Source organism: Cupressus sempervirens, chromosome 7 (genome assembly GCF_028749045.1).
Source record: "Cupressus sempervirens isolate cs-2001-9-10 chromosome 7, ASM2874904v1, whole genome shotgun sequence".
Classification (NCBI taxonomy): Eukaryota; Viridiplantae; Streptophyta; class Pinopsida; order Cupressales; family Cupressaceae; genus Cupressus; species Cupressus sempervirens.
Genome location: NC_143124.1, coordinates 391012095 through 391025014, shown reverse-complemented (window position 1 = coordinate 391025014; position 12920 = coordinate 391012095). Strand labels below are relative to the sequence as shown.

Genomic DNA, 12920 nt, shown 5'->3' with positions numbered 1-12920 from the left:
CTAACTGCCAACCGTTAACCACCAACCTTGTCCAAGCCTGTGAGACACGTGTCAACAAGGCGCTATCTCACCATGGTATCCACTATGCATCTTTCGATGGAAAGATAGCGCCAACTATTGATCGGCCTCAAATCTGATGATCGTGAGGACTCATCGTACCACTATACTATTCTTACCTCGGGCCCATCGTACTTGGTCCCACCTCAGCAACTGCACCACAGTCGAATGACACCTGGCAATGCCTAACAGACATACCTTGGTGAGACCTAGCCAGACTAATCCATGTGGCTAAAGGAAATTATGTCACTATGGTAAAGATCGCGCAACTTCACCATAGAAAGATGGCGCCATCTGTCGATCCGACTTAATCTGAAGATCGTGAAGACTCATCGTACTTTACACTTTTCTCCTCTGCTTCTGGGCCTGTGAAACGTTGTCAACACACCAAGCATCACCCCTGAGATTTATGAGATAACATGGCCCCACTTAACACGTGTCACTGAGGTGCTATGTCACCATAGTAAAGATCGCGCAACTTCATCATAGTGAGATGGTGCCTATCGTTGATCTGAACCAATCAGACGGTGAGTGAGATAGACCTTACCCCTCAGGGTATCAACCAATGGGAATTTGCCATGTGCCAACTGTCCGATGGATCCTCGCTGACATCTGACTAGGCACACCTAAGACTCATTGGACATGTGGTAGAAGGGTGCTATGTCGCTATCGCATTTACCGTGCAACTTCTAAAAAGTGACATAGTGTCGTCCATCGATCTGCTTCGATCCAAGGGTTAAGAAAGTTGTATGAAACATTAGAAGATGGCAGGTCCAACCCTGCTGACGTCAACGTCCACCGAGTTGGAAATGTGTGGGAACTTCAATGTGACCACTCCTCCATGTCACCCATAGTTCCACCATGTCTTTGGCCGGCCAGGCGCTATGTTGCTATCAAAAAACTTATGAGTTTTTCGATGGCGACATGGCGCCCCATCGACATTTTTCATCTTCGGCCCATGAAACTAACCGCCCACCGTGAAACTTTCCTGACCTGCCAAAGAACCTTGGATGACCTGCAAACTAGACCCACCAGACATACGTCGATAGGGCGCAATGTCACTATGCTATGCATCGTGCAACTTCTAAAAGGTGACATAGCGCTAACTGTCGATCTCCTCATATTTGACGATGGAGAAACTGCAAGCCACATAAACCATGTTATAAGGCTTGATCACTTAGGCATTAAAATAATATTAACTCTGGGAACTAGCCGTTGGACAGGCTAGACATTTGAAATTTGAATCTTGATGGAGCAAAAAAATGATAACATTTCTGGCGACTCACAGGGGGCACAAGCTTACTATGTGTATGACCAGTGGCCTCATGTATCCATTGGGCTATGGAGTCAAAAAATGGGTCTGTACATAATGTGAAACCCTAACCCTACCTATGAGAGATTAAAACATGAACACCCTAAAACTCTGCAACTACAACTAGAACCGAAACAAACTTCCTCTGCAAATTGAAACACCTCAAAATTTGCTACCTCACAGGAGACGGCTGTGCCATGCACTTCTTGAAAAGCAAGAAACAACAGAAAGAAACTAAACTACCTATATACAGGAACTCAACCCTCATCAGAAGCAAGCTTTGAGATAAATCCCATTGACTGGAATGGGCAAAACTTTGCCGTTTGTCCTATTCAGCTGGAATGCATTGGCCTATTTGCAACTGGCAATCAGATAGGGGCCACTCCATAATGCATCAAATTTGGAATGTCATCCTGGTTTTGCTCTGTCTGAATCCCATTTTAGAACTAAATCTCCTTCTCTGAAGGTTTTGACCATCGCCTTCTTGTCAAAATTCCTCTTTATCTGCTGTTGACGTATCTCTAGGGTTTGCATAGCTTTATTTCTCTTCTCTTCTAGTTCAATTAGCTCTACCATTCTTACTGACATGGCACTATCTTCAATCAATTCCAACTGATGGTCCAACTCTAAGGATGGGAATTCCAATGAAATTGGGATTCTAGCCTCCCTACCATATACCAGCACAAAAGGTGAATTCCCAATAGATCTCTTGGGTGTTATCCTATCAGCCCACAGAGCAGTTCTTAATTTCTTATGCCAGGCCCTCTGATTGTCCTCTATTGTCCTCTTCATGATTCTGATTAGATTCTTGTTGGAAGACTTAGCCAAACCATTACCCTGGGGATAGTAATTTGATGATGTGCTCAGGTAGATATTGTGGTTCATTTCCCATGCACAAATTTGGGTCCCAACAAAAGACTTAGCATTGTCCGAGATGATAGTAGAAGGAGCACCAAACCTAGATACAATCCCATCAAGGAACTCAACAACCGATGGTTCTATGGCATCCTTCAAGGCAACTACCTCTGTCCATCTCGTGAAATAATTGGTAGTAGCAAAAATCCATTTGTGACCTACACTAGATGGAGGATTAATGGGGCCTATAAAATCCAACCCCCATTGAGTAAAGGGTTGATCCACCTGAACAGGATGAAGGGGGAGAGCTGCAAGCCTCTGTTTGCCTGAGAAGAAAGCACACTTCTCACACTTTCTCACATATCTATAACAATCATGAAACAAGGATGGCCAGTAATAAACAGCCTTCAGGACCTTCATGGAAATTGTTTTTGCAAAGAAATGACCACCATCAGGGCCATCATGAAGTTCCTTAATCATCCTCTGAGCCTGATCCTCTTCAATGCATCTCAATAGGGTCCCATTAAAATCCCTCCTGAATAGGATACCATCAATTACAACGTAGGGAATGGACTATAGTCTATATGGTCTTTTTTTAGCTCTGTCCAATCCCTGAGGGTATCCATTCCCTGATAAGAAGCTCTTCATATCATTTATCCAACTCCTTCGACCATTAACATTTCCTTCCTCCTACTGCTCTATTAATACCATAACAGCCTCTTCATCAGAATCCTGACCTGATAACATTTCTTTGCACAACTCTTTCCCTCTTACCAACTTGGTAATCTGAATATCAGCATCATACTCCATTAGCTTAGTGATCCATCCAGCTCTCTTTTCACTGATATCTTTTCTTAATATGAAGTCTTTTACACTGGCATGGGGCACCAACAAATGGATCCTATTGTGGGATAAGAGTTGCTTGAATTTCTTCAAGGCTCTGATGACCGCAAGGGCCTACTTCTCAACAAAGTTGTACTTATTTTCATATTCCTTAAGCCCTTCACTGAAGAAGGGTATGGGCTGCTTCTCATCCTTGTCATTTGTTTGAGTCAAGATAGCAGAGATACTTGACTCACCACCTAAAGTGTAGAGGATGAAATCTTTCTCAAAATTTGGGTTCATGAGAGTAGGGGCTGAGGCTATGGCTTCCTTGATCTCTTCAAAACTCTCCTTCCCTTCCTTGGTCCATGAGAAGACCATACCTTTCTTAAGCATAGTTGTAAGAGGTTTTACCATGGTAGCAAGATTAGGAATAAACCTTCTTACAAAATTTATCCTACCAAGGAAACTTTGCAGCCCCTTCTTGTGTTTAGGAATAGGAAGGGAAAGTATTGCCTTTGTTCTTTTCGGATCAATGGCCAGCCCATCCTTAGATACAATGTGTCCCAATAATTTTCCTTGGTTTGTAGCAAAGACACACTTGGCTGGGTTAAGGGAGACCCCAAACTCTCTACATCTTAGAAATACCTATCTTAGATGATCAAAATGATCTTCTACATTTTTTGAATATACAGTTATATCATCAAGGTATACTAAGACAAACTTTTCAATTAATTGTTTAAAGGTCATCTCCATTGCCTTTTGAAATGTGGCAGCTACATTTTTTAGCCCAAATGGCATCTTACAATAAGCATAGGTGCCCCATTTAGTAGTAAATGTTGTCTTATGTCTGTCAGATTCTTTAACCAGCACTTGATTATAACCAGAGAATCCATCAAGAGAAGATAATCTCCTTGAACCATTGACCAAGAATATACTCCATGGAAGGGAGGGGATGGTGATCTTTAAGGGAAGCCTGATTAAGATCCCTAAAGTCCACACACAGTCTGATTTCTCCATTCTTCTTCCTAACAGGGACTAGGTTCGCTACCCATGATGAGTGCTTGATGGGAAAAATTATATTAGCCTCAATCAACTTGGATAGCTCCTTTCTCATTAGAGGTTCAATCTTAGGATTCACTGGCCTCTTTTTTTGCCTTACTGGTTTGGCCTTATCAATTAAATCTATGGTATGGTGAAACAAACTAGGGTCAAACCCTTTTAAGTCATCATATGTCCAAGAAAATACATCATTAAATTCTTGACATAGATAAATGAAGCTTTCTTTCTCAGTTTGAAAACATACCTTCCCCATATTCAGAGATTTTCCATCAGCAATTGTAACTGGGGCATGATCATCCTTTTTTGCAGCTAGATGCATTCCTTTGCCTCTTTTTTGATCATCAAGATTAAAGACACTCTCCAAGGTAATGAGACCCTTGGGAAACTTGTTAGAACTAAGATGAATGATCTAATCACCATACTGATCTTTCAGTCTTGACTGGTTTCTATTTGAGAATTCTGCCTCATTCTACAAGAAACTCACAATTTTCTCATCAGAGTCAAACACCTTCCAATAAGTGTTGTTATCAGGGATGGTAGGCTTCACTACCACCTTTATTTGTTGCTTCCTCTTCTCCTCAAGATTCCCTAGTACATCATAAGATGCACCTATTGCTGCAAGTCTATCAGCATGTTTATTTTCTTTCCTAGGAATTCTCTAAATATTAAATGTGTTGAAGCCCTCAAGAAAATCCCAGACTCTGTGTTTGTAAGACTTGAGCAGGCCATTTTTGGTGATGTTCTGGTTTCTCACCTGATTTAACTACCAACTCACTATCTCCATATACTTTTAAGGCTTGAATTCCTCTCTTTTGGGAAAGTAGGAGGCCTTGAATCAAGGATTCATACTCGGCCACATTATTGGTGCAACTAAATTGGAGCCTAAAGGAGAAGTAGTATCTTATTTGTGTAGGAGAGATCAACATAATAGCAGCCCCTGATCCATTTCTATTCCTTGAGCCATCAAAGTACATATTCCATGTTCCATTTATATCATCATTAGTCCCAACAACATCACGAACTTGAGCATCTTTCTCTATTATGCAATATGTACTAAGGCCTATCTCAAGAGTCTCTGACACAGGCTCAAACTGATATGCATTTTCCCACTCATCCAAGAAGAAATTAGGAATCTTCGCTATGGAAGTGGCAGGCTCATTTACTGTGTCATTTTTGTTCATTTCTAAAATGGAACAATTCATATTGATGAAGTTGGGGGTGTAGGATTTAGTGTGATGAAGGGCTTGAGGTTCTACTCTAATTGAAGCATTGGCTCCATATTTGGTCTTAAAAGACATATATGACTAATCGTCGGATATGAATCCACCAATTTGAGCAGTGAAGTCTCTTGAAAGACAAATAGCAAAGTGGGGCTTAACTTCAACAACAGATATGTCTTGAATCATAGTGCAACCAGGGCATGCATGCAGGGCCATCTCCACATTCATAAGGATATCTATAGTTTTGATAGTACTACCATCCAACTGTAACACATCCCTAACAATGGGCTCATACTTCATTCCTAAAGTGTCAGCAACACACCTAGGCATCACTGAGCTACTAGCCCCTGAATTTATCATGCAATTGTGGACTAAATTTTCCCCCTATAATCAAAGAAACATAGAATGGAGGAGGTCTAACCTTTTTATTTATCTCCACCTCCCCTTCTAGTTGTACTAGACTTGTGGCACTCTCCATGGTAGATGGCTGATCCTTGGGTTCAATCTTCTCTAATTCTTGTTGCAGCATCCTCTTCTGCATTGGTATGGTAGCAATAGCATCCCACATAGAAATGTTCACATTTGTCTTCTTCATTTTCTCTACCACACTAAATGGTGCATTAGGAACTTTGCTAGAAACTTTGGGAGCCACACTTATAAGGGGTTGAGATGGAGCAACATAAGGATCACTTGCATCTTTCCTGCTAGAATCTTGCCTTTACTGCTGTGAAGTACTTGTTCGTCCATTTGCTGCTTGCTCATGAGATGCTACATTTGAAGTTGAGGCCTGATTAGGAGGAGGAGGGACAACATCTTCCATCACTCTTTTTTTTCTTCTAGTGTTATGAGCGATGGAATCCTGGTTTACATTACAATGCTCCCCAATCTGATGATTCATGAAAGAGAAATCATCATGCCCTTGAATGTATGAGGCCTCCTTGGGATGATCTTCCTTGTATGATTGCTTTGCTGCAAGTTCTTGGACAGTTAGGGCCAAATAAGATTCTGTCTTTTGGAACATGCAATAGGAATAAGAATAGTTGCATGAAGGACAAAAATCTTGATCTTGGGCCAAGTTATTTTGAGGGACTATAGCTCTGTTCTGATTTGAGCTTGATGCAGAAGCATGACAATTTTTCCTACCCTGGTCAAAAGAGCTATTCCACTAATTAGGAGGCCTACCACCATTTGGAGCTTGATATTGCAATTGGAGAGGCTTGCCACCTTGAGCTTGGTGCCTCTCTAAGGCCACCACCTTGTTACTCATTTTTTGTATCATAGAAAAACTATCCTCTAATCTCTTTCCTTGGTCCTTCAACTCCCTCCCCTGCTCTTGCAATTTTTTATCCAGGGACTTCTCTCTCTTATCTGTATTCAGCACTAGACCTTGGAGCATCTCTTTGAGTTCATCTATCCCATTTGAGGATGTGGAAGCTTGAGGGACTGGAGGAAGGGCTTGTGATGTAGAATTTGTAGGAATAGGGGCCATTACTAGTTGGTGGTTGAGAAAATCAGGAAAGAAAGGCATAGGGGGCCTTGGAGCCAAATTTCCTCCTTGTATTAGGATGTTCTCAGCTTTTATGGCTATCTCATAGGCATTACGCAAGGTATCTCCTCCCATAGCTTTGATTGGAGTGGCAATATCACTGTTAAAAGCTCTAAGGTAATGCAAGAAGGCATTACCAGGGGTAGGTTTCACTGTAGTAGGTATTCTATCCCATGTCTTTTGAAATCTATAGTTAAAATCAGTCATACACTCGTGGGGGGATCTTTTAATAGTAGTCAACTACTCTAAAAGTGACAGATATTCACTTCTATCCTCAAAATGTTTGCATAATCCTGCTCCTAGTCCATCCCAATCAGTTATATAACCATGAGCTAAGCCTCTATACCACTATAATTCTTTTCCTTTTAAAGATGAGGCTAGAAGTCTGACAGCAACATCATCTTCTATAATACCATGAATATTATAGACATTTGCTATCTCCTGGATATGTTCTAAAGGGGAGATGGAAGTTTCACCAATAAAATCAGGTATACTTTTGAGTGCAGATACTGGTATGTCATGTCTTTGGGCTAACAATAGAGGACTTCCACCATTAAAGGTGGCAAAAGCATGAACTCTTGGTTGTGCCATGTAAACAAGTGTTCTATTGATGAGTTTTGATGGCAATCTAGGCTGAGTTCGAACAACTGGAGGAGTAGAGATAGATCTTATAGGTATATCGACTGCTATTACACCCCTAACTAGTGATAATGAAATTCTAATCCTCCTAGGATTTGAAAGAGAAAGCTATTGATATTGAAACTTACGTCTAGAAGATGCCCTTGTTTCAGCTCTGGGCATGAATTTCTACAACTTTTTCTTGGAACCACAATTGTCGAAGCTTAGAGTCACCAAGTACTTTGAAGAATCAGCCTCTTGAAGGCTTAAACATAGAAGCCAGTACTATCTCTTCAGTATTAATCTTGAAACTCTTTCTTCTTTGACACTAGTAGACTTTAAATCTTTAATATGTGGTTCCCATCAGGCGTGCCAAAAACTATTGTCACTTAGGTTTGCACCCTTGTCCAAGGCCTATGCGCGAGGACAACCTAGTGAAACATGGGAACAACCTCCATGCTGTGGGACTTGAACTATGAGGTTGAGTCTCTAGAGAAGGCCAGCTTCCTCTTACTATAAGGGTGCACCTAACTACTCTTGGAGAGGAAAAGGGAGAAGGAGAGAACGAAAAAAAATCTACCTAGTTCTAATCTAAAGAGGTGATGCACCAAAATAGAGTGTTCAAACCAATCTCTGCCCATACATGCGCTACTGAACCAAAATGAAACTCAGGATATACACATCCAAAATTTCTTTAATCAAATAAATACATATAGATTAGAAAACCAAGATGAATGACACAAGGAAGAAGTTCACTTATATATCATTCACAGGCCAGCAGAGATACAGTGATGCATATTATAGATTTCCACAAAGCAATGGCACAGGCAAAGAATTCTTGCACTTTAATACCAATGGCTAAAGGAGATAAGTGGAGAATTAGATAGTTCAGAGGCATAGGGGAATTTACACTAGAATTATAGAGCAATGGCAGAGGAAAATTAGAGAGAAGGTCCCACTTAAAAAATTTACAAAAATTTGCCTTTATAGTTCAGGCATAACTGATATCTTTTCCTGGTGAAATGACTTCGCAGCTACCTATCATTAAGTCCTGCAGAGGAAAATCATGGGGATCTAAAGAAAATTTGATCTTGCTGCCAAATAATGCCTTGAGAAGACAAAAATGGTGCCATAACTGCACTCTAACTAGGTAGATGGATCGATTGAGATAGTAGAGTGTCTCTGTATATTTCGCATTGATTTTTGGTGGTTTGGATCGATCATGAAGATCAGATCGCACAACAAAATAGATCACCTTAGTTTTAGGTTCATGAATCAACGGGGTCAAAAAGTCAACCTAGTTTCACAAGCCAATTGGGCCACGTGGGCCAATTGCTTCTTTTCATTCTGCCACCTGGGAAGTCCTGCGCATTTGACCTCATTTTTTTGAACTAACTGCGCCACCCTTCAAATTGTTATCATTAACTGTAACGATCACACTGACTACCAGCCGTTAATTGCCAACCTTGGCTGAGCCAGCGAGACACATGTCAACAAGGTGCTATGTCGCCATGGTATCCACTTTGTAGCTTTTAATGGTGAGATAGCACCAACCATTGATCGGCCTCAAATCTGACGATCATGAGGACTCGTCGTACCACTATACTGTTCTTACCCTAGGCCCATCATACTTGATGCCACCTCAGCAACTACACCACACTCGAATGACACCTGGCAACACCTGATAGATGTACCTTGGTGAGACCTAGCCCCACTGATCCACGTGGCTAAAGGGCATTATGTCACTATGGTAAAGATCATGCAACTTCACCATAGCAAGATGGTATCATCTGTTGATCTGACTTAATCTGATGATCATGAAGACTCGTCGTACTTCGCACTTTGCTCCTTAGCTTCTGGGCCCACGAAACACTATCAGCACACCTAGCATCACCCCTAAGGTTTATGAGATAACATGGCCCCACCTAAAACGTGTCACTGAGGTGCTATGTCACCATGGTAAAGACTGCGCAACTTCATCATAGCGAGATGATGCCTGTCATTGATCTAAATCGATCTGATGGCGAGCGAGATAGACCTTACCCCTCAGGCTATCAATCAATGGGAACTGGCCACGTGCCAACTGTCTGACAGATCCTCATTGACATCTGACTAGGAACACCTGAGACTCATCGAACATGTGGCAGAAGGGCACTATGTCGCTATTGCATTTACTGTGCAACTTCTAAAAAGTGACATAATGCCATCCGTTGATCTACATCGATCCAAGGGAGAAGATTTTTTTATGAAACATCAGAAGATGGCGGGTCCAACCCTGCTGACGTCAAGGTCCACTGAGCTAGCGATCTGTCAGAACTTCAATGCGACCACTCCTCCACATCACCCATAGTTCCACCATGTCTTTGGTCGGCCAAGTGCTATGTCGCTATCAAAAAACTTGTGAGTTTTTTGGTGGCAACATGGTGCCCCACTGGCATTTCTCATCTCCGACCCGTGAAACTAATTGCCCACCCTGAAACTTTTTTGACCTGCCAAAGAACCTTGGATGACCTGCAAATTGGACCCACATGACACGCGTCGATAGGGCACAATGTCGCTATGCTATCCATCGTGCAACTTCTAAAAAGTGACATAGCGCTAACTGTCGATCTCCTCAGATCTGACGATGGAGAACCTACGGGCCACAGAAACCATGTTATAAGGCTTGATTGCTTAGGCATTAAAATAATATCAACTCTGGGAACTAGCCATTGGATGGGCTGGACATTTGAAATTTGAATGTTGGCGAGGAAAAAAAATGATAACACTACCTAATGACCAGCTTGATTCAACTCATCTATGGTTATCCTCCATAAATATAAGGTCACCATCCTCAATAATCAACTCAAATGCAAAACATTTTTCAAATCAATATCTGTTATCATCTACAAGCTATGCTTGTGCTAATTAGCTCTCAAACTATTTTTAATCCAAACCATACTATTTGAATTTTTAGTCAAATGATTGTGGAGTTTTATATTCAGGAATCAAAATAGGAAGATAAAAGAAACAATCAAGCTATAAAGAGGTAGAAAATTTATTTTATAAACCTGAAGATTGGGACAACTAATTGGGAAAGGAAATCACACATTTTTTCAAGCTTCTTTAGATTACTTAAAAAAATTACACATCTAAGAAATTCTAACAATGTGTTTTCTATCTTTCAAGTATTGTCGAGTTTTGAATACTTCTGCCACACAAGTTGGGTAGTCATCATAGTCTGCCTAGCATGGTTTTTATGTTGTGCTCTCACTTTCTCTATACTATGCTTCATAATTTGGTATGTAGCTATCTTGAATCATGTAATACAATATGATCATGATCCAATTCACTATGGGTTGCCTTTGATTCCTCACATTATCCAATTCAACTTGTTCATATCCTTAAATAGATGTTGGAAGATTCTCTCAATGCATAAGAATTTATAACTGCATTTGGAAGAGCAAACATGTAATAGTTGACATCAAATTTCATTTGTCATTAAGAAAACCCCCCTTCATGAAAACCTACAGCTTTATTATCATTTGGATGGTTTCAAAATTTCCTTGGCCGTTATAGCCTTCCCTAATAGGATATGACAATTTCAAATTACCACTTGATATTTACAAATTGTCCTTTTAGTAATTTCCTCCATCTTCCATAAACCAAACTTTTAGATATGGGCTTAAAATGAAGTGCTATGTTTTGGAATTTCATAACTTTTTGAAACAAACAAGAATAACTAGAAGTATTCAAATTTGAGTGCCATCAAAGTACTAAATTTGGTCCTACAAGACAATTGCATCTACAAGGCCAAAACTGTGTCCAACCACACCAAACAACCATTGAAATGATATAATATTTGAAAAACAACAACAATGACAACTACGTGACAAATCACTATGAAGCCCTTTTCTTTGCTAAAAGTGGGTTCCTTATCTTATGTTATCCAAAGCTTCCCTTCTTCATTCTATGAATGCTCTAGTATTCTCATGTTGCTACATACAATTGGTACCAACTTTCCTTCTTTTCTATACACACAAAAAGTGGAATAAATGACATGTTACAATGTTATTATCGCAATGTAAACATATGAATGCTTACAACTACTTTTAAATGTTTGTACAATTATCCATGCTATTAATTTTGTTAGTTTTGCCAGAATCCATGTTCCCCAATGCAATCAAGTAACCCTACTTATCCTCCATGCTCTAATATCATACATGTTCTTCAACACTATTACAGTTATTTTTCATTGTGGTTAATTTAATTATAAGCATATAATAATGTGTTCATCTGCAAGGAAAGAAGAAACAAGATGGAGAGGCATGTAGGAGTAAATTTTGTAAAAGAAAGATGGAAGATATTATCATAAGTAGCTTGGAAACTAAATCCCCTTTAGTCCATAAGTGGTTAATGGGCTTTGGGGTTCCTGTCTATCCTACAAAAATCCATTCCAAGCAATTGAAGGAGTTTATGCAAGGGCCTCCATTCTTCTATTTCAAAAATGTTGCCATTGCACCAAAGGATGTTTGGAAGACTATGTCTTGGCATTTTGATGGTATAGAGGTGGAGTTTATTGACTCCAAGTACTTTTTAGCTTCAAAGAGACCAAGAGGCTATGTACATAACCTTCCAATAGAAGGTAGATTTCATCCATTTCCTTTACCTCCTATGACTATTCATGAAGCATTTCCTCAAAAAAAGAAGTATTGGTCTTCCTAGGATCATAGGGAAAAATTGAATTGCATATGTGTCTCATGAGCCAGTGATGTACAATACCAGGAACTCAGGTCAATAGTTAAAAGATTCCATGGTAAACCATCTTTGAGTGAGAAAGCATACATACTTTACATGTGCAAGAAGAACAACTTGATATGGGTGGGGCCAGATCAGATGGCCCCTTTAGAGCCTCATGAGATAGAGCTCATACTAGGATATGAAAAAGATCACACCCAGGGAGTGTCATCTATGACAGAATGCCTCTAGTGTTTAGGAAATGCATTCCAAATTGACATAGTAGCATACCATTTCTCTACACTAAAAGCATATTATCTTAGTGGAATAAAAGTTCTCTGTTTGTTCTTTGGTATAGGTGGAGCAGAGGTTTCTCTCCATCAATTAGGGATAAACTTAAAATGTGTTGTATCTGTCAAAATATGTCCAAAAAATAGGCTTACACTTAGGTCCTAGTGGCAAGAAGCACAAAAAATAGGCACATTGATTGAGAAGGAAGATGTGCAATAATTTACCAAAGCTTACCCTAAATGATGTAGCTTGTGTTAGTGTGGTTCAAATAACATGTCCAACAAATTGGCTTTCCAAACCAAAAAAAATGCATAGCTAAACATTAACAAAATTTATAAACCAAAATTTAATCAAATGTCAATCTATAAACCAAAACTTCAACTCGCCTTTCTAACGCTAGGAAGGAGGCTCTTCAACATTG

General features: G+C 40.0%; 1 pseudogene; it reads left to right on the top strand.

Annotated features, from left to right (window-relative positions):
• The first annotated feature begins 550 nt into the window (after window positions 1–550).
• On the top strand, window positions 551–12718 carry LOC149547153 (DNA (cytosine-5)-methyltransferase DRM2 pseudogene; annotated as a pseudogene).
• Window positions 12719–12920: the final 202 nt, after the last annotated feature.